The 24915-nt window shown below is 36.5% G+C and overlaps 1 protein-coding gene across 2 annotated transcripts in view; it reads left to right on the top strand.

The window, feature by feature from the left end:
• The window catches only part of VAV3 (vav guanine nucleotide exchange factor 3), a 439950-nt gene that overhangs the window by 26395 nt on the left and 388640 nt on the right, over positions 1–24915 (top strand). The window contains exon 1 of one of the 2 annotated variants that reach the window (XM_056819156.1): positions 676–2403. The exons of the other annotated variant lie outside the window; for it this stretch is intronic. The gene's annotated coding sequence lies outside the window, so the exon portion shown is untranslated. Of the gene's footprint in view, positions 1–675; positions 2404–24915 lie in introns of those variants that run through there. 2 annotated transcript variants of the gene reach the window in all.

Here is a 24915-nt window from a genome sequence, read left to right as displayed (position 1 = left end):
CTGATCTCTGCTTACTGTCAGAGAAGGGAATAAACATCACAGGATTGTTACTCTTTCTTCTTCTGACATGATTTTGTTACCTTCTTAGCTTTGCTTTTGCTGTAGATGTTACTAGTTTATCAGAAGTTGTTGCAACTGACAGAAATCAGATCAGCTACACTGGCAAGACTATGTGGGATAAAGATAGAAATCTAGGAAGGGAGTCAGAAGCCTTGGGCTCTCATCTTAGTTTCATCCCTAACTGACTAGATGAGCTGAGTAAGTTGCTTTATCTCTCCAGGACTTGTTTTCCTTTTCTGAAAAATTAGAAAATTGGGCTAGATGATCTATGAGAGTCCTTCTAGCTCTAATATTCTGTGAAAGAATAAATGCTTATTAATGAGTTATCTCAATTACCTATTCCCCCTTGCCTGCTATCCGCTTCCTTCTTGCTTTTGCTTCTTGGGATCGCTGGCTCATTTAAAGCCTAGATCAAACCGATCAAACTGTGTGATCACTGGCATCTTAACTTCTTAGTTTCCCAGGTATAGGGGCAGCTAGGTGACACAGTGGGTAAAGTGAATAAAGGATATCTCCCATCGACCCATGTGATCAAGGAGTTGTTTTTCTTTTTTGTTTCTACTCCCACAGTTCTTTCTCTGAATGTGGATAGTGTTCTTTCTCACAAGTCCCTCCAAATTGTCCTGGATCACTGCATTGTTGCTAGTAGAGAAGTCCATCACATTCGATTGTACCACAGTGTATCAGTCTCTGTGTACAAGGTTCTCCTGGTTCTGCCCTTTCACTCTGCATCAATTCCTGGAGGTCCTTCCAGTTCCCATGGAATTCCTCCAGTTCATTATTCCTTTGAACACAATAGTATTTCATCACCAGCATATACCACAATTTGTTCAACCATTCCCGAAATGGAGGGTAAGTCCTCCCTAATTTAGGTGATTCTCACCAGTCATCATGTTGAAAAATTTAACACTTTATAGCTGACCTTGTGATGTAACTCTCTAAAGGTATTGTGGCTGGTTCTTAGACAGCAATCACTTGGTCAAAAAACATTTATTAAGTGCAAACTTTGTGCCAGGCCTTGTACTAAGGGCCAGAGATACAAAGAAAGGCAAAAAAAAAAATTGTCCTTAGTATGGGTGGACCATTTCTACACCACAATCAAGCATCATAGTAGGATCTGAGTGGATAAAATGATAAAATGTGAATTTTAAGGTTTGCAGTGTGTAATAATATACTATCTCATTTGTTTCTTACAACAAGCGTGTGTGATAAACAGTTCAAGATGAGGTTACTGAGGCTGAGTGGGAAAGTGCCTTGTTTGGGGTCACACAGCTAATAAATGTCTGAATCAGAATTTGAACTCAAGTCTTCTTGATTTTCAATCCAGGAATCTTTCCCCTCTGCTGCCTAGCTGGCTTCTAAAAGAATAATCACAGTAATAGTGTCAGTTTATTCTTTTTTTTTAATTAAAGTAGAATTCTGACTAATGAGAAACAGTACACACAACATGCAAATTATTATGTTTTAAGACAGCGAGAAGAAGCTATGAATAAACTAATGGATTTCATCTTGTATAAATAATGTAACTAGAGCAGACAGAACATGCAAATATTAATCCTCAAAAAGATGAACTCTCAGAATTAATCCAGAATTTGTTACAGTCCAAGAAATAATATTGGCAACATGTGAAATTAAATCTCACAGTTCATATGTATGCTGCTTAAGTGACCAATCAGGCAACGGGCAGCTATTAAGCTCCTTCTCTATGCCAGTTGCAAGGGATACAAAGACAAAAAAAGAAAAAAATGAAAACAACCAGACTTGTTTGGAAAGTGTTTACATTGTACCACACTTACTCATTTTGAGGGATGAGAGTAAGGTGGTAGTATTGACAGCATGATATGGCTGAAAAGAGTCCCGAGTTTGAAATCAGGAGAGCATTTGAGTTTGAGGCTTAGATGAGTCACTTAGTAGCAGTTTGACATTGGCCATGCTTCTGCTTGCTCATCTGTGAAGTGGGCATATTTATTAAACGTTCACTAAGCCAAAAAAGGGGAGAAAATAGACCTTGCTCTTAAGGAGCTTACATTTGAATAGGAGAGATAAATAAATAGCTACATTAATGTCAGAGATAGTGTAGATGGAATATGATCTCAGAGAGGGAGAGGAAGACTCTAGCACCTGGGGGGTTGGGCAGAAACGGAGAAAAGCCTCCTGCAGATGATTCCTAGTGCCCTGTTCCCAAGGCAGCTGACTCTTTAGAGGTTTTTTTTTCCCCTTTCATCTTGTACACTTGCTATTATCTGCCTAACACAGTCTACAGTAGGATGTCCATTTTAGTCCCTCTTTTCCCTCACTGGAATATCCACCAACTCTCCTTTTCTTCATTCAGTTGGAAAAAGGGTAAGGGCTCAAAGATAAAGAGATTGTATGAATATGGTACTTTGTAGACTGTAAAGTTGAATAGAAAGCTAGTTATTGTTATTAATTAATATTAATGATGCTAGTTATTTTTAATCTAGAATGTTTCAGAGATACTGATTATTTCGATTATGATTACTGCTACTAATGACAAAAAGGTTGTCTTTAGAAACACGCAAATGAAAAGCCTAATTATAATACAGTGTTGTCATAAGTGCTCTTGCTTCTGACTTCTTTAGAAAGCATTAACATAGAAGATGCATATGGCCATCACCAGTAATGTGGCGCTGTGTTGAGGGCTTATGGTGCAAGCTTTATACATCTATTTCCTGTCAATAACAGTGCACTTTAACCTCTTCATTTTCTCCAGCTTTTAAACCATTAAATGATCCTTAACCACTGAAGGGATTTACTGGGATCTGCTGCCCTGGCTTTGGTCTGCTTTTATACAGGGGCTCTGCCTGAATGAAAGCTTAGAGCCTAGCATTGTTCTGGAAAGAAATTATAGAAGTTGTAGGAGTGAGGGAAGAGAGAGGAAAGGGGGAAAAAAAGGGAAGAGTAGAAAAAGATATTTAAATTACTCATGTGCTATGAAGTTAATTCCAAGAAATGCAGGGTTTTGAAACCAGAAGGACCCTTAGAAATCATTTATTCAACCTCCCTGATCTCATAGATAGGAAAATTTAGACTTCTGAGAGAGGGAATGACTTATCCAGGGTCACATAGGTGGCAGCAACCCAGGCAGTGGATTTGAAAGCAAGCAGGTGTTAGGATGGGGCAGGGAGATTTGGAATTCTGAGGATGATTGAGAGAAGTGGAGTGCCAAATCTCCTTGCCTCATCTTAACACAGCTATATGATGGAAGAAATTCTCTATTGGAAATGGACTAGATTAGATGATTACTGAAGGTCCCTGGGATCTAAAATTCTATGATGCTCTGATTTTGTTGACTAAAACAAACCTGTTTTGCGTGAAAAAGTGACCTGTAAGCCATTGTCTTTTTCAAAATATCTACAATATCTTTAGAAAAGGGCAAAGAAGCAATTGCTTCCTGATTAAAAGAAGAAATAAAAGTAGTTATGTGCTGGTTTAAATAGTAAAAAAAAGTATGTATACATGTAGATATTTTTGGAAGAGGCATATGAACGTCTACAATTTGTGTTTAAACTTGCTTTTATGGAATAATATGGGTCATTGTGTAGATTTAGGCTAGGAATCAACAAACATAGGCTCTAGTCTTAACATTGTAGTTTGTGTCAGTAGTTAGCTGCATGATCCTTATTCTATTTCTTAATATTACAGTTCAATACAGACAACATTTATTAGTGCCATTACTGTTGAACACTGTAGATGGCGTGGATGAAGAGACAGAATTTAGATAAGACTTGTTCTCTACCTTCATGGAGCTCACAGTCTGGTTTGGATATATGACACCAACATAGATAGCTGTAATACAGGGTATGGCATAGTGGAGAGAGGGCTGCTTTGGGAGTCAAGGAGATCTGAAAGGTGTTCAATTTCTTCCTTTGATGCATATTAGCTCTGCGACAATGGGAAAGTATTATGGCTTCTTTGTGTTTCTGTTAAATCTCTAAAACCATTAGATATAGACCAGTTACAACTTTCCCTGAGAGATCTCCATAATGATGAAATCACAAGTCTGAATGTCCCTTCCAAAAAGAAATTTTAAGAAAATTATAAATCTGGTAAAGGATGGCAAAGCAAAAGACCTAAGGAAAAGGGACATTAGCAGCTGACAGTGGAAGATCAGGGATAAATTCCTGAAAGAAGTAGCATTTTATTCGAACATTAAATGATAGAAATTCAACTGAATATTGAAATGAAAGAAATTAGATATAGGCTAATACCTCTCTCCACATACCGTGATAGGCTCCAAATGCATATGTGACCTTAAATATGAAAGGTTACATCATAAAAAAGTTAGAGAAACATGGAAAAATTATCTATCAGGTATGTGTATAGGAGAGAGTTTATGGCCAAACAAGTGATTGAGAATATCACAGGAAGAGAAAATGGATAATTATATAACATTAAAAAAATTAAAATTTAATTTAATTAAAATTTTAAATTTAATTAAATTATTAATTTATAAAACATACAATATATTATAAATTAACAATTTATAATATATAATAATACATTGTATATTTTATAAATTAATAATTTAATTAAATTCAAATTTTAAATTTATTATATAACATATGTATAATATATAATATAATAAATTTTAAAATAAAATAAAATAAAATTTAAAATGAAATTAAAAATTAATTTAAATTTAAAATTTAAATATTTTTCCCAAAGACATCCATAAAGCTATGATTAAAACTAAGATTAAACTGGGAAAAATCTTTGTGGCAAGTATTTCAGAAAAGGTATCATTTCTAAGACACAGAAAGAACTAGTTAAAATATATAAATGTAAGAGCCATTTCCCAATTGATAAATGGTCTAGAGTGGTTCTTTAGGAAAGAAAGTCAACTATCTATAGCTATATAAAATAAAAAGCTCTAAAAATTCCCAATTAGAGAAATGTTGCAAATTAAAATAACTTTGATATTTCACTTCACAATCATTAAATTATCAAAGATGAAGAAAAAAAGAAATAATAAGTGTTGGGCTGTGGGAAAAGCAGGTGCATTGATGTATTGTTGGTGGATCTATGCGTGGATACCATCATATGATGGATACCATCATTCTGGAAAGCAATTTGGAATTATACTCCGAAGTGCCTGACCTTTGACCTACTTATATCACATTGCTGATCAAAGACATAGGTAAAGGTCTTATAGTCATAAAAACATTTTTAGCAGCTTTTTTTGTGAGAACAAAAAAAATTGAAACTAAAGGGAGTCTCAAATGAGGAATGGGCTGAATAAGTTGTAGTATGTGAATGTGATGGAGCACTATTGTGCAATAAGATATGAGGAAATATATGATTTCAGAAGAACTTGGGTAAACTGATGCAGAGTGAAATGAGCAGAATCAGAAGGACAATTCATATCATAACATGAATATCATAAAAGCCAATTTTGAAATCATAAACTAATGAAGAATGAAATGAGTAGAACCAGGAGAAACATTTCTTTTTTTTTTAAATATATTTTATTTGATCATTTCCAAGCATTATTCGTTAAAGACATAGATCATTTTCTTTTCCTCCCCCCCCCCACCCCCCATAGCCGACACGTAAGTCCACTGGGCATTAGATGTTTTCTTGATTTGAACCCATTGCTTTGTTGATAGTATTTGCATTAGAGTGTTCATTTAGAGTCTCTCCTCTGTCATGTCCCCTCAACCTCTGTATTCAGGCAGTTGCTTTTTCTCGGTGTTTCCACTCCCATAGTTTATCCTTTGCTTATGAATGGTGTTTTTCAGGAGAAACATTTCTATAAAATATCCATCTTGAAAGTTTGCCATTTCTCTTGGGACGACTTTCCAAAATTTTAGACCATAAAACTCTACCAATTCTTTCTTTAAAATCTGTTTGTCTATAATCAAGGGTGGATGTTAGATAATGCCAAATTTTTCTTCTACATCACAAATATTGAGATGGGATGGCTTCTTTGATCCAAAGGTCTGACCATTTCTACTTCAGCTCTTCTTTGTCAAGAAGCATCAGAGCCAGAAAGGCAGTTCTTGTCACTTCTTCCACTTTTTGAAGGACAGAATTATTGTTAGAGTAAACCAAGAAATTGTCAATCTTTCTCATTTTGACTGGACACAGTTTTAGCAGATGTTTTCTACCATATAGTGCTTCTATGCCAGGCTTGTAATCTATTTAATGAAATCATTCTCTCTTTCTCCTGAAGAGGAACATGGTCAGTAGTATATACACCAATGCCACTGTCACTTTTTTTTCTTTCACCCAATCACTCTATCCCATATACCAACTTATATTAACTCCCACATACCCCCCCTTCTTCTTCCTGCATTTCTTTCAATGTGTATATCTTTAATATATTATATACTACCCCCCATTCCTTTCATTTCTGTTGCATTTCTGGAATAATGCATACCTCATGTGGTCAAATTTGCCTCCTTATGTAGGATCTTTACCTAATTTTATTTTTATTCATACTTTTACATTTATTTATAGATATTTGTATTTAGTCCTCTGAGGCAATGTTTTTGTTTTCTCCTAGCTTCTTTCTTGAAATATTCATTCTCCCTCCCTATATTTTCCATCCCGCAAGGTTCTATTCATTGTTCAAAGCCCAGTTCAAATCCATAGTCTTTCTTGATTCCTCCTTCCTATGAAGTCGTGATCCTTACCATCTATATTCTTGCCGGGCTTCTTTCATTTTATGGGTATTGTTCTCAGACTCATACTTTTTATCTGTTGATGGTTTGTTTTCTCTCCTAGACAATTAACTCCTTAAGGCAGGGAGCATATTTTTGTACATTAGTACATTAAATGGATTCATGGAATCTAGGACTGGAATGCAGCTCCTGTATAATTAGTCCTTCTTAGAAGATGCTTCTTTTAGAAACCAAACCCAGAGTAGAAGAGTTGACACCATAGCAGGCTGATGTAAGGGTTCAATGTGATCCTATTGGAGCTAAGCTCTTTGTTTGCAGGTTCATATTTTACAGCTGCATAATTGGTTTACAATGGAGTCACACTGTTACTGTGTTTGCATTCTGAGAAAGCACAACTCTTTGTCTGAGAGACAATTCCCTACAAATGTAGGCAGCCTGCTTATAGGAGAAGTCTCGGCAAAATGTTGGCATGGAAGGAAAATGAATCTTTCATTTTTTTTCTCCTAAAAATGTTATTTCACTGGGAACAAAAAGGCCAGTGTTTTTGATGTATAGTTATTGTTTATGACTGTTAAAAACAATCCAAAACACTTTTCCTTGGCATGAATTGAGTTAGTGTCTTGTTATTGTTCACTCATTTCTGTTGTGTGCAACTCTTCATGACCCCATTTGGGGTTTTCTTGGCAAGGATACTGGAGTTATTTGCTATTGCCTTCTCCAGCTCATTTTACAGAAGAGGAACAGAGGCAAACAGGTTTAAGTGACTTGCCCAGGGTCACATAGCTAGGAAGTGCCTGAGGCTAGATTTGAACTCATGAAGGTGAATCTTTCAGACTCCAGGTCTCATATTTTATCCACTGTACCACCTCAGTGCCCCTTTCTGTTAACATTTGATAAATGCTTGTTGATTGATTAGATTCTCAGTTGTAATAATTACTTACTTTCTGCCTAATGTGTCTGTGTAAAACCAGAATTCCCAAAGGCTCACATGATTCAATCTTCTGAATTGTTTTGTTATTGTTATTTCACTTTTGTCAATTGAGATTGCTCTTTATCTTTCATAAAATTGCTCTTTTTGTAAATATAATCTATATATTTGTAATATATGGATATATTTATATCCAGTATAAATTTGGATATGAATCACTTGGAAGTTCAACAAAATCTATAAAAGAAGATTAAGTAAAGTCTTTAGTCTTTTGTCTCAAATCTTCATTCTGGCCTTCAAGGCTCCTTGCTGTCCATATTTCTCTGCCACTAATCATTGCCTCTAAAATGTTGTAACTTGAGTTGTAGTAACTGTTGCTTGGTTTTTCTTAACTTTTTCTTTATTAGATGAGAGGGCTTTGGAATAGGAGCTAAGGAAGAGGAAAGGAATGTGAACAAAATATTATAAAGGGGAAAAAGTTATACCTTTAGTATCTGTGTATGGTAACTAGTATATGAACTCTTATGTGCAAGGTTGGACTTCTTTCTTAAAATCATAGAATCTTAGAGTTGAAAGAAACCTCAGAGGTTACTTGGGTCCAAACTCCTTGCCTAGTGGATGGATACTTTCAATGGTAATCGTAACCGATGAGATATCTCTGTCCTTGTGGATTGATTCCTCTCTTCATTTGGCTGAGAATGATTGTCTAATGCTTTTATTGTGATTTTATAATATTAAAAGCTTAGTAATTAGGTATAAATTAGCAGACAAAATCTAAAGTAAATATCTAAGACCTTCAAAATGAAATTAATGTAATCTTTCTTTCTCTCTCTTTCTCTCATCTTTTCTTTCCCTCCCTCCCTCCCTCCCTCCCTCCCTCCCTTCCTTCCTTCCTTCCTTCCTTCCTTCCTTCCTTCCTTCCTTCCTTCCTTCCTTCCTTCCTTCCTTCCTTCCTTCCTTCCTTCCTTCCTTCCTTCCTTCCTTCCTTCCATCCATCCATCCATCCATCCATCCATCCATCCATCAGCACTAAGGTTCTAAGGCAAAGATTGATAAGGGCTAGGCAATGTGACTTGCCCAGGGTCACATGGCTAAGACATGTCTGATGCCAGAACCTCCTGCATATTTGTCTCTCTATCCATTGAGTCATCTAGCCTCCCCCCAACCTCTGGATTTCAGACCTGGGCTGGTTTGCTCCTCATTTGGCAGCTTGTTGACCCTTGCTCCCATTGACTCATCATATTGGTGCTAGACTTATTTGATGAGGTTAGCTTGCTGCAGTTTAGAATTTTTGAGTTCCAGAGAATCATTTTTCTCAGTCTCCCCATTAGTAGTGATCAACAGATTTATGTACTTGAATAAAATAAGAATACAGCTTTCTGTTCCTTTCTGAATCTGTATATTTTGACAATATTGTTGTTGTTGGTTTGAAATTTTTATTATATAGTCATTCATAGACAGAAATATTTTATTTCACTGACCTGTCTTATCATAGCTTCATTTTACATACACATACAGATTTCCATATTTCTTAATATTCTTCTAGTTTTTATTTTTCACCATGGTTTTCTATTATTCATACCTCATAATTTATTCAGGCATTATCTAATCATTGGACACAGAATGTTTCCAGTGGTTTTTTCTCTTATTAAATAAGATTATTTTGAGTAGCTTTTTCCATATAGTTTGTTTGATTTGAAAAATATCTAGGAGCAAATTGTATTTTGGTAAAGGGTTTTTTGCTACTAAATGGATAAAAGGAACTTTTAATTCTGCTAGTTCATGGTGTTTAAATGTAGAAATGTAGTGTGTGTAAGGGGGAGTTGTATTCTATCCAGTCTAGGCAATAACAGAAAATGCATCGTCAGATCACATTTGTTTATGGTCAATGTTTGCATTTATGCCTTTGAGACTTGTACGAAGCCCTAGTAATTTGGGGACTCAAATCCTCGAAACTGGTAAGTGTTATCATGACCAATTTTGGCTCTTTCATTTGAGTTTGTAAATAGCATCCCTGAAACAAAGCAGGGAAAGGTTTTTCTCAGTATTTTCCCTCACAGCCTTCAAAACTGCCTAATTACTGACTCTGATCCATTAGCAGTGTAATTGAAATTTCACATTGTTGGTTTAGTTTCAGAGGTGTCAGACTTGAGACCATATTTGACTGGGCCATGTGGCCAGCAAAACTCCCAAATGCTTCTCCAGCAAGATTAGAATATAATCGGGAAGTATCTAGCAAAATAAATAGAAATATAATATGGCGTGGTAAATATTAATTTGGATTTTTTATGTCAAGGTTTAGAATATACCTAAGACATATTTACATACCAAAATATCAATCTGGAAGTTTCTTACTTTCAAGCAGTATATCAGGTTAGGTCTACCAATGCATTTTCTACTTATGCCTGTGATAGTCTCTCCAGGGTATGTAAGTTGAATACAAAATCATTTTCTTTCCTTTGACTTCTTGAATCTTGTTTTATTAGATGCAAAACCATTTTCAGATTGAAGGCAGCTTTTAAATGTTTAAAATGGAGTAGGTTTCTTAGATTCAGGATACCGACTGGCAAAGGAAATAGTCTTACTGAGTATTCTTGCTGAGTTATAATCTATTCATGATCTTGTCTGGAAGACCTACACAAAGAAATTATAATAGGTCAGCCTGGTGGCAGAAAAAAAAATCTGAGACTGAAATCTCCATTTCAGGCCAAGAGAGAAATAAACTCACATTAACCTAGTTCATAAGTACTCCTAAACAAATCCCTGTGTGACAAACAATTATCCTTCATTTTTCTGTAATCTGTGGTATAGAAAAATGCGGTAGTAAACTGCACTACTAATTATGATTCCTACGTTCTTTTTGCAACAAACTTTAATATGGCTCCTTAAGGACAAGTCATCACACAACGTGTTATATACCTACTCTGTGCCTAGCACCAAGCTCTGGATCCTCCAGGTCCTTATGATCTTTTTGGGAAGACACAATGAACACAGTGGAATAAATTGAAATGGCATCTGGGTTTGAATCCTTCACCTGTAATTTAGCAGCTGTATAACCTAGGGAAAGCCATTCAACTTTTTTGGGTCTCAGTTTCCACTTACGTGTATTAGAGCTAATGATCTCCACTCCTGTCTGTTTCAGAAACTGTTCTGAGAATTGAATGGAATAATATATGTGAAATGTTTTGTAACTTTAAGAACATCATGCAAATATCAGTGTGATAAAGCAGACTGAATGCTAGATTTGAGGTGTGGGAAACCCGAGTTTGAATTCCACCTCTGAGACACTTACTTTGCTGTGTGACTGTGGGAAGCACAAAGGTTGGGGCTCACAGGCAGCAGTACTAGATGAAGGAACTATCCAAACTCTTGTACGGGAAGACAATCTAATCATTATGATGAAAGCATTGATGATCCCTAGAATCTAATGCCAGAAGAAACTGTGGAAATCCTCTAGTTAGTCTGGGTAATAGGTAAAGTGCTGGAGTTGAATTTGGGAAAGACCCTAGTTCAAATCTGGATTCTAACACTTATCTAGCCATGCAAATATGGACATGTGACAAACTCTCAGCCTCACTTTCTTCATCTGTAAAATGGAGATGGTCATAACATGTCCCTCATAGAATTGGAAAGGTCAAATGAAATAATATATGTATCATGCTTTGTAAACCATAAAAGAACTCTCTATCTAAACTAAACTCCAAATCCAGAGCTTTTCCAATGATGTATGAAATTGTGTTGCTTATTGCCCTTGTGTTAATTTTATGGGATTACAGATCAATTATTGGAAATATTTCTTGTCCCTCTTATAAATAAATCCCTCTGTATTTCAAGTAATGAATACATTTTGGTTTCTTGGCTTTGAAATCAGAGGACTCCTTGCTGAGAGATTAGCCATCCCCACACTGGTGCTTCCACTCTGCAAATGTTTAGAATTATGGTTTATACTTATGTGTCAAATGACATTTTAATATTCATTTTATCTTTGATGCAAGGGCTACAACTTGCTCTAGTTAGCATGGATACAATAGCTAAATGACATTTTCTGTTATGGTCATGAGGAACTTTTAGGCTGGATTGAGAATGAGCTACATTTTGGCCTCTTTGGCAATATGTGTCCTGTGCCCAGTGGCTGGAATAGTGGGAGTTAAGAAGGTTCTTTTCTGCATGAGAGATCATTGGCTAGCCCCACCCCTTTTTTTGTCACTCCTCACTCTTAATACTGACAGGAAAGGTATGAAGCATCAGGCTGAATGTGCATAGGGAGATGGGATGAAAAAAAGGAATCCAACAGGCAAGGTTATTAGGATTTTATGTAAATGAAGTAGCCATGAGCAACTGAGACCAGTACTGAGTCTGTACTGGTACTGGATCCTAGGTTGGAAATTATGTAACCCATCCAGGGATCCCAACCTGTTTCCTGTTATTGTAAAAATCTCTTTAACATCAGCATCTTTCTTTTGACCCTATATGGCTGCATATTATGGAGCTCAGCAGCTTAAGATAGATCAAAATTGTCATTGCCTGAAAGGGTAAGAGAAAGATCAATGGTTGGCATAAGCAGGATGTATCATATGCTCAAAGGTGACATGAACACAAGGAATGAAGCCAAACCCCAAACCTGGATTTAATCCCACCATTGAGCTTCTCTGTTTCTACTGTCTTGCTGAAGTCAAGAAATTATGTTGACTGGGTTCCCTACAAATTTAGGTTTGCTTTTCTTAATTGAACCCTTAGTAAGCCAGGTTGTCTCTTTACCTTTAATTGATGCTCTATGCTACTCTTTACAGTATCTTTTCTGAATCTCTATTCTCCTCAAGCCTTTCTCATTTTTCTTTCTCCTTCCACTCTACTCTCTTAGGTGAAGGTTTTCCTGTATGCTTCAAGGAAAAAATGTAAGACCATCAACTGACAACTCCTTTCATTCCCCTTCATTGTTTCTGTCTAACATAATTTCCCCACTATCTCCTGCTTCACTCCAGTTTCACATCAGGAGATGGCTTTTCTTTTTTTTTTTCCCTAAGGCCAAAGTCTCTTCTTGTGTCCTTGTTGCCATATCTTCCTATCTTATTCTGCATATTGCCCCCATAATCATCCCCTCCTTCACTAATCTTCAATGTCTTCTTTTATATTGATTCTTTCTCTGCTCACTAAAAACATTCCCACATCTCTCCACCCTTTAAGAAAAAAGTCCTCACTGGATTCTACCATATTTGCTGGTTGGCATCCTCTATCTCTTCTTCCCTTTTCTTCTAAATTCCCTGAAAATTTTGTCAACCTTTGGTGGTGCTTCTGTTTTCTCACCTCTCACTCTCTTCTAAACTATTTATAATCTGGATACTGTCCTGACCATTCAATCTAGAGTTCCCAATCTTTTCTTAATTGCCAAACCAAATAGCCTTTTCCTAATCTCATTTCTACTTGACCTCCTGTTAGTTTTTGGACCTGCTGACTGCCATATCTTTATGCACAATCTCTACAACCTGGTATCTTTTTAACCTGAACCTTCCTATATTTGCAGATAATTTTTTCACACCATACTCCTTCATTCCTGATATATAATGTTCTCTAGTTTATTCATAAAATCATAGAATCACAATCAACAAACATCAGTCAATCAATAAACATTCATTAAGTGTTTTGTGTTAGGCACTGTGCAAACAATAGGATTTAAAGAAAAACAAAAACAGTCCTTTCCCCCAAAGAGTTCATATGGGAGACAACATACAAATAACTAACTCTACTTAAAAGATATATACAGTGAAAGTACAAGGTACTCTCAGAGGAAAGGTACTAGCAATGGGATGACGGGGACAATCCAGAAAGGTTTTTTTTTGTTTTGTTTTGTTTTGTTTTTTGCAGAAAGGAGGATTTGAGCTGAATCCTAGAAGAAACCAGGGAATCCAGGAGGCAGAAGCATGGCGGGAGAACTTTTCAGATATGGAGGAAGGCCAGTGAAAAGTCCTAGAGTAGGAAGATGAAAGATCACTTTTGAGGAACACGAGTTTTGATAGATCATAGAAGATTGTGGGGCAGCGGGGAGTAAATTATGAGAAGTCTCATGAGAAGAAGGGTATGAAGAAGACTACCTAGGAAGAAATGGTGAAGAACTTTAAAAGCAAAATAGATGATTTTACATTTGATTCTGGAGGTAACTGAAAGGCAATGGAGTATATTGATTGGGGTTGGGGTGATATGATCAGATCTACACTTTAGGAAAACCACTTTGACAGCTGATTAGAGGATAGATTAAAGTAGGGGAGAGATATAAGAAAGGGAGCCCAATCAGTAGGATATTATGATAGTTTTGGTGGGTGGCGATGGATGGAAACCTGCACCAGGGTGATGACTAAGTGTGTGGAAAGAACGGGGCTTATATCAGGGTGGTTGCAAATGTGGAAATTAGAAGACTTTAGGACAGGTAATGGGCAAGAGAGAGGAATTGAGGGTTTCCTTGAATTTGCAGGCCTGGGGAGAAAAAAGTGATGCCTTTGATAGTTATATGAATGCTGGGAAGAAGAGAGAATCTGGGAGGAAAGATAATGAGTTCCTTTTTTGAGATACCTATAGGGCATCTGTTTTGAGAGATACATGATGTTTATTCATAAATTCTTCTCATAGCCATAAATCTGGTAGGTAAAATGTTCCCTGTTCTAATCTGCTTATGATTGCTCCCTTTATGCCTTGGTTATGTATCCATTTTGATCTTCACTTGGTAAATGGTGTAGGGATGAGTGGGCAGTGCCTTACTATCTGCAGCCCTGTAGGAATGGAGTTTTGCAGGTAACTGAGACTTTGCTCCTTTAGGTGCTCACATGTTATTTTAACCATTTTGAATGAAAATGTTTTCCACATTGTATCATACCCTTCTCAGCCTTCTTAAATAGAAGATATTGTTATTCATTGTCTTGATGACTCAGGTCTCTGTTATGAATATCAGTTATTAAACTGTGTTGTAACACAGTGATAGCCTCAGGACTTATTCAGGATGTAGGCTTATTTGCCCCTACATTACCATATAAATTTATCTTGTTGATGTTCAGCTGTCCTAATTTTCTTGACCCTGTAGACTATTGGCCTTTCTTGACAAGCATAGTAGAGTGGTTCGCCATTTTCTTCTTCAGTAGATTAGAGCAAACTCATGTTAAGTGACTTGTCTAGGGGTCATACAGCTAAAGTTTCTGAAACCAGATTTGAACTCAAGTGTTCTTGACTTCTATATCCAGCATTCTATTCACTGAGCCACTTCACTTCCATATAGGCTTATATTGCTGTGCTTTTTGAGTTATTATGTCAACTTTCTATAGTTTTTATCTCTTTGCCTGCCATTGCGGTATCACTGAATATTACTTTTTGTCTTTGGTATCCATTTTTCTTGCTTCTAAATTCCTGTTTAAAATCTGAAATGGACAAGGAAAATATACCTATGCTAATTAGAAATATGTGTAAAAGCATATTTCTAAATTGGTCCTGAATGAAGTCTTAAGGGCTCTCCCCTCAATAAAGTACACAAGCTTTACTGCATGGAACTAATTAGTGACCTCTATTTTGGTTGCTAGGGAGTGCTTCATTGCTTATATCTTGGTTTCTTTCTGTATTCTGGGTAGGCAAGGTTTCCTGATGGGTGTGACATTACTGAATATATATAAAAAATTAGGCTATGCAAAATGAGTTCAGTCAATTATTGGGAGAGTAGACTTCTGTTTTACATTTAATTTGTACTGGGTAATGGCATGACATTTTCTTTTATGAAATAGATCATGGTTTGAATTTATCAGATATTTTCTCTGGATTGTTATGTAAATAATTGGTAAAAAGCCACTGTTTTTTCCCTTTAATAGATCCTTGTTCAGACAAAATTGGGAAGTTTCCCCTAAGAGTAGTTTCAGTGTCATTTTTTAATTGGGTCTTATATCAAATCAGGCAGATCTCAAATCACAATTTTCTTCTTTGTAGGTAGGCAGGCATGATGATGAAGGCTATTAATCTCAGATTAGGATACTGTTTTTTAACCTAAGTCCTAGGGAAAGATGAAAAGAGCCTTTAGGCTGGAGAAGAGATGACATTTTATTTGCGGGGTGTGAATGATTTAATAACAGTCTTTAAGAATATTGAGTTGCTATATAGATAATAATTGCCAACTATTCTTGGTCTTTAACAAGGAATAGAGATCTTAAAAATGTGTTCTGAGTTAACCTTCCAGAACTGAGCAACCAAATTACTATCCCATTCCTCCTGGACGACTGCCCTCGCTTTTGAAGTTAAGTAAAGGGACCTCATTTTTTTCCATTGATAGCTTAATCTTTCTCAATAGAGAAACCTGCCAATCACTTCTGTTGGTCATTATTATCAAATTATTTTGGGAGTGCAGAAAGCAATGGCCAAACAACATTTATTTTGTATTGATACCACCTTTACTGTATTCATCTCCTGTAAGGTCTTTTTTCCTACTGTCTCATCAGTTATTTTTTATCAGTCCCACAGAGGAAGGAATGTTGTTCAGACATTTCAGTCAAGTCCAACTCTTCCTGACCCCGATTTGGGTTTCCTTGGCAAAGATACTTGGAGTGGTTGGCCATTTCCTTCTCCAGCTTATTTTATAGTTGAGGAAAGTGACTAGCCCAGGGTCATAGAGCTAGTAAGTGTCTGATGTCAGATTTGAATTCAGGAAGATTCATCTTCCTGACTCCAGGCCCAGAAATCTGTCCATTATGCCACCTATTGTCTATTATTTTTACCTTTTTTTAAAGTTTTTTCCTAGGAATTTTCAAGAGTATTGGAGAAAAAATATTATTCCTTAATATGTTCAATTTCATCATATGTGAGGTTATAAACATGCTTCTATATACTTTCTATTTCTTCAAATGGGAAAACAAGTTCCATGGGCATACTAATCAAAATGATATTACTCAGGATATGTGTTACTTGCGAGAGAGAAAACAGAAACTTTAACTCTAAGAAATTTGGATTCTATCCTATAGACAAAAGTAAACTTAAAGGAAGGTCCCAGTTGAAGACAGTGTTGCTCACCATAATAATAATTACTTAGGCTATAATAATTACTTAAGTCTTCCTCAGGAATGCAGTAAGGTCAGCCACAAGAAGGAGTTCCTATGGGCAATGTGCCATGCTAGATATTTGGAATCTTGCCTTTAAGTCATTCTTTTCATCATGTCTGAAGGCCTCCATGAAACATCCAGCTGTTACATGGTGTAGTGTGACATTGTACAAAGACAATTGGAGACATATTCTTTGAGGCAACCATGTCTACCCCTTCCTCTTTTTAGCCTACTGGCATTTTCAGCATGAATTACAGGATCATAGATTTAGAACTGAAAGGGACTTTATAAACATATAACCTGTCTAATCTTGTACATGAGGAAAATGAGACTTCAAGTGAAGAGACTGAAGCCCAGAGAGATTAAGTGTCTTTTCTAAAGTCACACAGGTAATAAGCTATAGAAGCAAGATTCGAACTCTTAATCACTGATTCTTAATACATCGTTCTTTCTTCAGTGCCAAACTGGCATTCAGAGTTCTCCTAAATCCTTGTTTGCTTCCATTTCTATTTATATATTTGCTTTACTCTTTTTTCACATTGGTTCTGTCCCTTTCACTGTCATCACGTATTTTTTGAATAAGGAAATATACAAGGCAGCACAAGTTATGCAAACATATTTAAGACATAGTCCCTGTTCTCAATCAGCTTGCAGTCTACTATGACAGATATTGCAAATAAATACACAAGGGACTCAAAGTTCAAGGCAAGATTGGATGCGTGAGAGAATTAAGTATAGACAGGACATCTTTGGAATTCAGAGGGGAAAAAGAGTCATTTATGAAGACAATATTTGAACCCAGATTTGGTTTTTCTTAGACAATTTTAGCCTTTCTCTTCTGGAGGAATTTTAGATTCTTAATTTTCCTCATCCTTTTTACAATTCCAATTTGTATCTGGTGCAATTAATAAAACATTGGACTTAGAATAAGGAAGACTCATCTTCATCATTTGAAATCAAGCCTCCAACACTTACTAGGTGACCTGGGCAAAATATTTAGCCGTGTTTGCCTCAGTTCCTCAACTGAAGAATGACCTGGAGAAGGAAATGACAAATCACTTCAGCCTCTTTGCCAAGAAAACCCCAAATGGGGTGATGTAGAGTTAGACTTAACTGAAAATGACTAAACAAAAACAAAAATCTAGAATTTGGAGTAGGCGACCTTTGGCTTCATTTTATGTGATCAATATTTTCCCAACCTATCATAGACCCTTAAACATTTCCAGGCTGATTTTTTTTTTTGGACAGTGACTTGATTTAATCAAATAGATCAAAGACTTCATTTTATTTTTTGAAAGCAGTATTAAGATAAGCACTGGTGCTTCATCATTGCAGTGGAAAGCTATAGACAAGTTTATATCATAAAATCAATGACAATGAATCTTAGCACAAAATCAATGTGATTTACAAATTCAACTTTCCAAAAAGTATTTACTGCAACATTGAAGAGACTATACTGATTCAGCGATCTATAACCCAATTCAAGCCAATTGCTCTATATATTTTGGAAAGTACTTTGAAAGCATAAATACTATTTGAGTATATATTATATAGGTGTGATAGTGGGACTAAAAATAATAAAAGTAATAGTCTGGAGAAGAAGTAGTGAAATGTGTAAGGAATTAAAATTAGGGATTTGACTAAAATATGAGAATTCTAAAGTAATATTGTGGTCACCAATTAAAAAAATATTTTCAAGTGACTTTTAGTAGCTTTTATTTACAAAGAGGTGGAAAGCATGAAAGTAGAGAAATGTATGTAGAGAGTAGGGAAAATGTCTGGCCTATCACACTAAATGTTGCTTCAGTATCTGGCTCAGCCCCAGCAGGGCTTGCTAACCTCAGCCAGAGGACCCGGTGATATCTTATGTAAAGGTTCCAGCAATGCAGCCTCCTCCAGGAGAAGGAGACCTCTCCAAAATTAATCTCTTCAGAAACTAGAATGGGAAGGCCAGTGACTCACTCACCAAAAACAAAGTCCATAAGAGAAAATACAAAGCTATCTCCAAGAAGCAGTCCAAGAACCAAGGTCCCAAGTTGAAGCTGAAGTCCAAGTCCAAAGTCACCTCCAAGACGTAAGTCACCAGCCGAAGCTCGAAGCCAAAGATTCAAGCTGAAGATCCCTTGAACAGGAAGTTCAGGACTTTTTATAGTCCTTTTCTCACATCCCTTTATGTCCTTTCCTATACTTTATGGGAACCAATTGTAGTTTTTAAATTTACCTAGCACTGCCCAGGGGCAGGGCAGTTGCCTCTGGGGTTGTCACCCACTTTTAGTAAATGACTGGTGAACTCCCTTACTTAGTGTTAAGTAGGGGTGTTTAAGTTTTTGGTTGACTAATTTAAAATTTGCTGATTGGTAGACAAAGAAAGTTTGATTCACTCTTCACAGGTGGTACAGTGGTTATGGAGTACCAAGTGTGGATATGGCCTCAGACACTTATAACCCTGGGCTAGTCACTTAATTCTTTTTACCTCAGTTTCATCATGTATAAAATGAGCTAGAAAAGGAAATGGTAAATCATTCCATTGTCTTTGCCAAGAAAACCTCAAGTGGGATCATGGAGAGTCAGGCAGAACTGAAAAACAACAAAATGTTTTATTTTATTTTATTAAATATTGACCATTTTAATCTGGTTCTGGCTGTACCAAAAAGTGACACAGCTACAATTGTGACGAAAGATGTTCCTACAACCCAACACTTCAACTCCAAAACAATAAGACAGAAACAACATCAAGGCCAGTCATTGTAACAATCTGCACAATAATCCCTAGAATATTAAATAGTATCACAAATACTATTTGGCTAGGGAGGAGAGGGTTTTAAAGGAATGAATAGAAAAGCTTTTATTCAATACTATGTGCCTTGCACTGCTAAGCACCAGGAATACAAATATAAAAAATAAGACATCTGCTGTCAAGATCAGGAGAATATAATGCATGGAAGAATTAGGGCAGTTAAAAGGAATCATGAGTAGAATCATGGGGTAACTGAACTATTCCTTATGGGAACATTAGTTTGATTTCTTTCCCAAAGCTAGTGGTCAAAAATGGACATTGGGTAGGGGATGTTTGGAGTGGTGTCGCATAAAGGTATCTTGAAAATATTGTGGTGGGATTGGATTGGGCTATATAAGGTGATCACTTTCCAGTTAGGAATTCAGGGTCTGAAAGCAAAGCTGAAAAGCTCAGTTGTATTGGAAGTGGAGGCAAGAACGCCATGAAGATGACCAGAGATCAAGAAAAGAAGAAAAGGTGTTTTGTTTAAAAATGCATATGTCAAGGAAGCCAAGCAAATGCTGTTGGAAAAATAACTCCAAAGTGATTTCACTGCCTCTATTTGTTTTGGACTTGATTTTAGAATCAATAAATTTAAGTCATTCATCTTCAGGATTTTTCTAAGATTCACTTTAGTCAAGTTTCTATGCTTGTTGGCTGGTTCAGTTTTGGGATGAGGGATAAAGATTTTATTTTTCCTTTGACAGAATACAAGAAATGGAGAAGGAAAGAAAGAAAGAAGAAAAGAAGGGAGGTAGAAAGAGAAGAAAGGAGGGAAGAGGGGAAAGAAGGAAGAATGGAAAAAGGGAAGAAAGGTGAAAGGAACTGAGAAAAGGAAGGGAGAAGAGAAGAAAGAAGGGAGAGAGAGAGAGAAGGGCAAAAAGAAGTAAAGGAGGAGACAAGGAAAGAAAGAAGGGAAAGGAGAAGGAAAGAAGGGAGAGAGGGAGAAAGGGAGAAAAGGGAGGGAAGAAGGAAAGGAAGGGAGGAAAAGAAGGATAAAAAAAGTGAAAAGGTGAAAGGAGCTGAAATTTGGGGCTTGGGGGATGAAGCTTCTTGGCATGGGAACAGGTATCTTAAATGTATAAAATATAAAGCCTAAGAAGATCTTCAAAGGATTCTTAGGAGACTGATAGAATGTTAAAAAAAATTTATTTTAATTATAATTAGACTCATGTCAACTATAGTTATGGTAAAACTAATAACATAATAATTGCATTTATATAGCACTTTAAAGTTTGAAAAATGTTTTACAAATAATAACCCATTTATAACAATTCTATGTGAATGGTGCTATTATTAGCTGATATAGTTGAGGAAAACTAAGATGTTTACTACCCAGGGTCATACAACTAGTAGGTGTCTGAGGCTAGATTTGAATTCAGGTCTTCCTTTCCCCAGGTCTATCCACTGTGCCATCTAACTGCCTGTATTATTAATTTATAATTATTTTTAACAAAATATTTTTGCTTTAAATAAAATTTATGATTGTCAGTGATAATATTGATAATAATAATTATGATCGAGCCTAGACTTGGGATTTTATTGATATAAAGAGCTCCCAGATGAAGGAACTCTCTCTCTCTGGCTATACAAATGAGCACTTTCTCTGCCATTTACAGGCTAAGGATGCTACTTTGAGAAGAGAGAGTTTATAATATCCTCAGGTACACAAAGCTGTTAAATGCCAGAGAGGGAACTTGAGGTTGAGTCTTCCTGATTCTGAGGTCAAATCTCTATCTTCTATACCATGTGTGGCACCTCCATGAATTCAATAAATATGTATTAGATGCCTGCGGTGTAGAAGACACTCTGCTGAATGTTGGAGATACCAAAATTAAAAGTAGTCTCTGCCCTTAAGGAACTTCCAATCTGCATGAGAAATGCATCACGTACACAGGGGCAGATAGGTAGCACAGTAGATAGAGCTTCACATCTGGAGTTGGGAGGTACTGGGTTCAAATCTAGACTTCGATATTTCCTAGCTGTATATCTCTGGGCAAGTCAATTAACCCTGATTGCCTTATAATCACCACTCTTCTGTCTTAGAATCTATACTTAGAAGGTAAGGGTTTAAAAGAACAAAACAAAACATGTACACAGATGAGTAAATACAAATTATATTCAAAGAATGACAATTCATTCCAAGAGGGAGAGGCTTCAGGTAATGTGGGTTATTAGCAAAGGTTTCTTGTAGGAGGTAGAATTTGAGCTAGATTTTGAAAGAACCTAGGGATATTTTTCAGTTTTTTTAAGATAGATTTTAAAAGATTAATTTTTACAATCATTTCTTATCTCTCCCTTCTAGTATCCTCCCCCAAGTGAACAATAAAAATAAAACTTTTATAATAAATAAGCATAGTCAATTGAAACAAATTCCCACATTGGCTATATCCGAAGAATATATGCCTCATTCTGCATTTCAGCTCTATTACTTCTCCATCATGGTATGGAACATTGATCTTTATATATTGCTTTTAGATTTTCAAAGCATATTTTATTTATGGTATGTTATCAGAGCCTCACAATAGGCCTCTGAAGAAATGTGCTATTATTGCCATTATCCAGAAAAAGAAATTCAGTCATTTTCCAATAGTCACATGGATAGTGAATGGCAGAGCTTGGGTCTTCCCAATCTAACAGTCTTCAAGAATCTAAGGTGAAGCCTCTCACTGTATCTTCTAGATGGGAAGGGACCTTGTTCGTTCATTTCATTCTTGTTTGGGTCTTCATGAGCCCATTTGGGGTTTTCTTGGTGTGACACTGGAGTGGTTTGCCATTTCCTTCTCTAGCTCATTTTACAGAAGCAGAAACTGAGGCAAACAGGATTAAATGACATGCCCAAGGTCACCTAGCTAGTGAGTATCTGAGGCCAGATTTGACCAGGCTCAACACTATTTACTATGCCACCAACTTCCTGAGGAAAGGATGTACCCCCCCCCCCTTATTTTATAAATGAGGAAACCAAGACCCAGAGAATTTATTAAGCACTTGCAAGGTGCAAAATGCGAGGAGTACCAATAAAATCAAAGTTGTCACCACTCTCCAGAAATTTGTAATCTACTAGGGGGAGACAAAATTTCAAAGATATTCCTCCTGATGAAAGACGATGGTTTTCCTTTTTGCTGTTGTGTTTTAGTTAGTGGACCATTTGCAAGATATTTACCCAACTAAAAGGATGTTATTTGTTCTAGAATGTTCCATATTTTTTAAAACAAGTTTTAGGTTCTCTGTAATCACAGTGTAATATTATGTATTATTCATGTGTTTTCAGTCAATGGTTTATTTTTGTCATAATAAATAATTACTTTTTCAACATAAAAAAAAACTTAAAAAAATTTCATCTGCTAGTCAGAAGGAAAGGTTCTATGCTCCTTAATTGGGAATGTCAGTCAGGCAACAAGCATTTATTAACCACCTACTATTTGTCAGTCAATGTATTAAGCAGGGAATGATGAAGCATGTGCTTCAGCAAAACTGACATTAGTTCTTTCATGTTATTTCTACTGTTAAAACCATATCTGTTTCTGAAGTTGAGCCATTTGACAGTGCCAGGAACTTTGGGGATAATCAGTGTCTTTTCTGGGTCTTCAATAGCTGGGCTTTGTGAGGGGGCAGAGATGGTAGCACCCACAGAAGCAGCAGCCAGTCCATCTTTGACACTCATCATGACTTGGCTTTAAATGAGGATATGAATATTGGCTCTCCCAATCATCTAAGGTTGCTGCGAGCCAAGTGTTTTGGAAGCTTAATGTACTGTATACAGTGTGTCCCCAAAGTCCGAGTTCAGTGTTGTTTTTAATAACAGCCTGCTGTACTTTGGGGACACACTGGATGTTTTGATTGTCTTTGTATTGAGCACAGTTCTTGGCACATAGTAAACACTTGATACAATTTTGTGGACCAACCGTGTGACTGGTTATTATTAGGAAGAGTCAGAGACAACTAACTGGAAGCAAGGGTAATTGTGGGTAGGACTGAGGCAAACTTTACAAATAGTTCAGTGATTTCTGGAGTTTTCTGAGCTTATGACAAGGTTAGTTCATGAAGTTGTTTTTATTTTTCTTACTGTCTGCTTACTTTCTGTGGCTAGTTAACTCAGTGGGTGAGAGCCAGGAGTCCAGGGAAACTGAGGTTACAGGTTGGGTCTGGAGAATGGAGGCTAAGTAGTTTTACTGTGTTATTATTGGCCAGGTGCCTAGAAAGTGCTTTCAGTTAATCACTAGGTGGTCTGGAGGTGGGAGAGAGGATGGGGCATGGGAGAGTGTGCAAGAATCAATATTAATCCTTTGCTATTATTTGAAAACAACTCAAAGTACACACTGTGATGGTTTGTCAGTCATGTATTTTTATCTCTTCTTCTAATTCTAAATTTCTATTCTTTCATCAAAAAGAGGTCTTAGCAGAGAATGAAAACAAGATGTGTTAACAACCATTTAGGCAAGCAACAGAACTTTGTTAAGCACCTACTCTGTTCCAGGGCTAGTAGGTGGTTCAGTAGATTAAAGTGGATAGATTAGACTTTTGGATTACAGTCCAGTACTAAGCTGGGAAAAATACGTTACCCCATTTGCCTCAATTTCCTCAGCTGTAAAATGAGCTAAAGAAGGAAATGGCAAACTACTCCAGTAGCTTAATTGTGTGATCCTGGGAAAGTCATTTTGCCCAGTTTGCCTCAGTTTCTTCATCTGTAAGATGAGCTGGAGAAGAAATGGAAAAGCACCTTTTTTGGTCATTTTGCCAAGAAAACTCCCAAATGGGATCATGAAGAGTTGGACAGGATCAAAAATAACTGAATAACAACAATTGTGCCAGGTACTGTACTATGTACTAGAGATTCAAAGAAAGATACACAGTAGTGCCAGCTCTCTGATTGATACCTCTAAAAGACTTCATTGCCTAACAGATTAATGTTTTAAAGAAGAAATGTCCAATGCCCCATTGGTGTTGTGAGGGCAAGATTACATGGGGTGCCACTATCTTTGGGGCATGGCCCTATCCCTCTCTAACCTAGCCCTCTCTTCCCACTTCTGGGATTTCTCTTTGGCTGTCTATAGGATTAGTAGGAAGAGCCAGGTACAAGGAAACCCTTTGAAGGAATGAGGGGAAGATTTCTTATTAGGAGGTGGTAGAATATGGATGTGGAAGGTATGCTATGCTTGTCAGACAAAGTCAATGAATGTTTTTATTCTTTTTGCTTAAAGGGACTTTGTTACAAGGTACTGATGGGTTGAGTGGACAGTCATTGGGAAATATAAATAATATTTAAAAATAATATAGCTAACTATTTAGAAATATCTAAAGGAATAGGATCTAACAACCTTTTATAGCAATTCCATGCCCTACTGGAGGTCTTTGATCTCAGGTCTGGTGGCTACTATTTTGTCCCACAAATAACATCCCATAAGACACCCAGAATCCACCCTATGGGCATCCCTTTCTCCTCAGTCT

Source organism: Monodelphis domestica, chromosome 2 (genome assembly GCF_027887165.1).
Source record: "Monodelphis domestica isolate mMonDom1 chromosome 2, mMonDom1.pri, whole genome shotgun sequence".
In the NCBI taxonomy this organism is placed as follows: domain Eukaryota; kingdom Metazoa; phylum Chordata; class Mammalia; order Didelphimorphia; family Didelphidae; genus Monodelphis; species Monodelphis domestica.
The sequence above is the reverse complement of the archived record's forward strand: the minus strand, read 5'-3'. Positions and strand labels throughout refer to the sequence as shown.